Source organism: Chenopodium quinoa, unplaced genomic scaffold (genome assembly GCF_001683475.1).
Source record: "Chenopodium quinoa cultivar QQ74 unplaced genomic scaffold, ASM168347v1, whole genome shotgun sequence".
Lineage (NCBI taxonomy): Eukaryota > Viridiplantae > Streptophyta > Magnoliopsida > Caryophyllales > Amaranthaceae > Chenopodium > Chenopodium quinoa.
In genome coordinates, this window is record NW_018743946.1 from 1,679,518 (window position 1) to 1,684,795 (window position 5,278).

General features: G+C 35.9%; 1 long non-coding RNA gene across 1 annotated transcript; it reads left to right on the forward strand.

Annotated features, from left to right (window-relative positions):
• The first annotated feature begins 1,330 nt into the window (after positions 1-1,330).
• Positions 1,331-3,238, forward strand: LOC110689066. Its single transcript, XR_002504793.1, has 2 exons — positions 1,331-1,912; positions 2,901-3,238. It is a non-coding gene; the product is annotated as an uncharacterized LOC110689066 (long non-coding RNA).
• The last annotated feature ends 2,040 nt before the right edge of the window (positions 3,239-5,278 follow it).

Genomic DNA, 5,278 nt, shown 5'->3' on the forward strand with positions numbered 1-5,278 from the left:
ACGTTAGCCTACATCATTAGCCTTCCCAACCTAAGAGTCACCATTATTTGGCCTTTCACAAAATATATTTCCACATCCTTAGCCTTTGCAGTGTAACTTTAGTGTCACTTTCACACACATCACAGATACATGACCAAATAATCCTTCCCTTTAGAAACCGTTTATCATGAAATATTACACATAATGTTGAAGCATGCCTTGTCATATCATGGTCACTCACTATCATAATCATCATTACATCACAAAGTATGAAGTACTTAGCCTCCGTGCTAAGTTATCCAAATACTTTCATCATTGAGCCATCAATTGAGATTGCTTAGGATGTTAAAATACTTGCACCATGAGATACAACATCGACGCGATTTCTTCCTTGTAGTTGTTACCAGAATTCGCGCAATCAGCGGAGGAAGGCCAACCGAGCAAAGCTCTTTCTTTTGGTCGTGCCGTGAAGCTCATACATTGACTAAGCTCATTTAATATGCACATCAAACACTCAAACAGTTCACTTCTTCCTTTCACGTCTTTCTTTTTCAGGTGAAAGTCGGTACCCTCCATGAAAATGATGGAAAATTTTCATTTTTCTGCAATTTTGAGTCGCACGAGCACAATCACAATACAATGCGCACACGAGTTATGTGCACTTTGAGTCATTTTGTATCATCACATCGAGTTAAGTCTACGAGTCATGTACACTTTGAGTCATGTCGGGTTATCACATCGAGTCGATTTGAGTACGTCGAGTTACACATCGACTCAAGCAAAAATGTTAAGTCTTACACAATGAGTCAAGTAACACCAAACCTTGAGTCAACCTTAAGCAAATTAATTGTTAAATCCTTTGGCAAAATTTGATCTCTTTTACTGGGCGTAAGAACATCTTCTTCAAACGACAATTTTTTCAAGATTGGATTGTGTAGGCGTCATTCGAATTGTGCCTACGTAAAGAATGTGTGAATATGCATGGAAATCATAGGGTGTGGGAATTAACATATATGATTACGGACAAGGAAAGTAGGGAGCCGCCAACAAGTTTTTAAGGAACTGTAAACCGTTCACGGATCATTTAAGGCAACCACGATAAAGGGACAACGAAAGGCAATAACGATTGACCCGTGAAGGTTACACCCCATTCATAATCCATGAGATTACTAACTTCATATGGTTCGGAACCACGAAAAGGATCGGGATGATGGTACGAAGTGATTCATGGAGTCACATTCGCCCGTATTGGCCTCTACTTGATTCTTCCCTACTTTATAAAAAGTGGAAAGTTGTTCTTATGAACAGTGGTCGGACCTTTATACCCTTAAAATTGTTTATTTACCTTATTACCCCCACAATAATTCACACCTTCTCTCTTCAGATTTCTCTCTCCTCTGCATGTGTCTTCATTGCCGAACAGAAGTATTAAGTGTTAAACTTAATTTCACAATTCTCCATTCAAGTGGTGAGTTTTACAATGCAGAATTTTACTTTTACATTTTCAATACAAGAAAAATTGATATGAAATTGGCCAAGAGAAGTTGATATAAGCTCCATTGAAGAGCTGAATTTTACAATTGGCCAAGAGAAGTTTATATAAGCTCCATTAAAGTGCTGAATTTTACAATTCTGAATTTAATTTTTGCATTTTAAATTCAAGAAAAATAGATACCAAATTGGCCAAGAGAAGTTCATACAAGCTCCATTGAAGTGCTGAATTTTACAATTCAAGTTGACACAATAAATGACATCAAAGAAGCATTTCGTGGTCCATCGGCTGGTGACGACCATGGTAAGGATGCGGGTAGGACAGCACAGCCGCCTGTCGAGGGGGAGGCAGCGGAAGATGATAGCCGGACTTTATGGGAGGTGGGTTACCGGTGCCTCCGGCAACTCTTTCTCTCTCCTCTCTACAGTGCAAAAATACAAGGTTTGTACTCCTGCATTAACAAAATATTAGTTCTAAATTATGGCCAAGAGTTGGTTTAGTATTGATTTATACTTACAAAAAAAATGGATAGGCAAAAAGGTTTTTGATTGTTGTTCATTTGATGGTTATTTTTGTAATAGTATAAATTGATTGATTAAATCAGCGATTTTTCAAGCTGGGAAATTCATACAGTAAAATTGATATGTAGTTGATATTTGTGTTTATCAAATGGTATGTTTGTAAATTAGTGTGAATCTTTTGTTCAATTTTTATGTGTAAAAGTACATCATTTAGTTTCATAAGTGTATAACATATGGTTTCAATCTTTCAATACATCTACTCTTAATTGTTCTATTTTCCCTTGATGAATTTAAATGAATTTCACAACATGCCCTTAAATATTCAGCAAGATTACCAAAAATACTTGATCTTATTCTTTGTATAGAATTGATATGTTACCAGATGCCCTTTTTAAGTTAATGGGGGTTTGATGAATTATTGGGGTATTTTTGGTTTTGTTATTTCTTATAAAGAACCGCTTTTAAGCTGCCTACTGAATTACCTTGACTCTTAATGCTTCAATATGCTGCTATTGAGAATGGAAAATAAGGGTATTAGTGATCACTTTGTCGCCATTAGTTTCGGGACGGTAATCATGGATGGTCAGTTTTAGTCATATTTAAATTTAATTGTAGGAGTAATTCTTAATAAGAAATGCTATAAAAGCCACTTTAAATTAACAAGTGTTATATGTGAGATAAATTTGATCGAGTTCTTTCTTAGTTTTTCATGACGAGCATAGAGGAAAACTAATAGAAGGAGATCTAAATGACAATTAAATAAGATATCGTTAGTGTTACTAATGAACAGTCTTCCTCTCTTGTTTAGTGTTAATACAAGTCAACGATATTGTTAACAAGTTTTCTCCTGTTTAGTGCTACAATTTTCCTTTTGGAGTCCATATTAATCATGCTTGGTTTTTTTGTAGGGCCCTTCTCGAGCTCAGAACTTATCCTCAACTGGGCTATCAAGGACATTGAAATATGACTAAACAAGCAAGGCCTACGACAAAAAAACAAGCAGCTGCTTGTCCTTAAACAATACCTTATCCTTAGCTATATATTTATATTGCTTTAGTCCTACCAGGGAAAAATAAAAAGAACGTGCCCTATAAGGACACTCTTTGCATGCAAAACATTATATATATCTATGTACTTCGTAATGCTAGGCTTAATCTAAATTTATGTGCCATGTAAGAACTCTTTTATTGATGAGATCAAATAATAAATGGCTATGTAGGCTACTATACAGCAACACCTTTTGTAATCTCAATTACAAGATCATTGCACCACTCCAATATGATAGTCACAACACCAACTCAACGCAACAATAACATACAACTTTGGTTGTTATATGCTATACAATTCACACACAAAACTAATTTAAAATTGACTTTACAAAACACCATCACACAAGCGATTGATTTTGAAAAAGAAAATCCAATAGAAATGAACGTATCAAACAAGTAAAAAGCAACACAATGTAAACAAGAAAGGGTGAGTCGCTCCGCGCGCATCGCGCGCGTTGGCTCCCCTAGTATAGTGAAAAGCGATTCCTGCGATCTCAAAGGCATGCAAACAAAATATTCAATTTGCTCCAAACTATTATTATGCTAAATTGGTTTAATATTAATGCACACAATTCTACCTTAGCTTTAACGCCTTGGTTTAAGGACAGAACCTCGAGTAAAGTACGGACTCCTTGGAGTACTTAAAGGAAGTATTTTGAGAGCATAAGTTATGCTAGTGTTTAGGCTAGATCATAGAAGAGAAAATTAATTAATGCCCCGAACTACAAAAATGAGGGGGTATTTATAGGGAAAATGAGCAGAGGGAACACACGGAACCCTAAAATGATAAAACTCTGAAAAGGTTGCCGCGACACGTCAGCATATTGCCGCAACACGAAAAAATATGTTGTGACACGGTATAATTTGGCGTGACGTGGGAAATTAGCAGCCCTAAAAAGATAAAGCTTGTTCAGGTTTAAATAGTGAAAAGACGGGAAATTCCCGTGTCGCGACATGTGGATCGTGACACGACAAACACTGTCGCGACGCGGGAAATTCCACCGTGGTGCGACATAAAAAGACATGACGCGGTGGAATATTTCCACTTTTACGTCCAAATTCATTTTAACCTTAATTACGATCAGCATTTTTAAGTGTCGTTTCATAATTTTGGGCTATTTAGGTTTATTATTTATTAATTCGGATAAAATAATAAATAATATGAAATGAATAAAAAAAGGTTTGGGCCAAAATATAAATTGGACAATGCTTTGACTAAACATTAGGACTGATTCGTTGACTATTTTGTGAACTGAGTTTGATCGAATGGAATATGAATTTTAAGCACTCTCGGGATTAAATACTCAACCTAACCAATAATGGCGGTGAAAGGTTGTTCATCATCAAGTTTGGTTTCAGGGAGACATTTTTAGGTATCTATAGATTCTCATCTCAAACTAACAATCTTTCCAAGAGTGGATTGTCGAGCATCTTCTTCAAACGACAATTTTTACGAGATTGGATTGTCACCTTTGGCGTTTCCAAGTGTGGATGGTCGTGCTCCTTCTTTAATATGGCAAGTTTTTCCAAGATCGGATTGTCATACATTCATCAAATCTTCGACAATTTTTCCAAGATTAGATTGTCATTTCAAACTGGAAACGTTTCCAAGCATGGATTGTCATGCTCTATCTTCGTTTGGCAAATTTTTCCAAAGTTCAAATTGTCATAAAATCCTTGGCAAAATTTTCGAGATTGGATTGTCATGCACCAAGTTCCCTATGGCTATATATCCCAAAGGATTGTCGTAGGTCTCTATTCATCTTAACATTTCAAAAAAGGTTCCTCAAATGTGGATTGTCATTCATTTCATTAGTGGCAAATTTTCTCAAAGTGGATTGTCGATCGACTCTTTTTTGCAAATGTTATAAGACGAGGATTGTCGATTGTGGCAATATTTTCCTAAAAGGATTGTCGCATAGCATTGGAAAATTTCCAAGGTGGATTAATTTTAAAATTTATGTTCCAAAATGTGGATTGTCGATCGTAGAAAGGTTCTTATGAAAGATTGTTACACAGTATTGGCAACTTTTCCCAAAATTGGATTTTAACAAATTTTCCGAGATGCAGATTGTCGTTTCATCATAGCAACATTTCTTAGGATGGATTGTTACGCGACATTGATAACTTTCCCTAAACCGTATTTTCGCTCATCATTCAAGAGTTTTGTTGGAAATTGTTCCTAAAGAAAAAGAGGATTGTCACTGTTTTAGGTGGTTAGACTCTGTAATTATCTT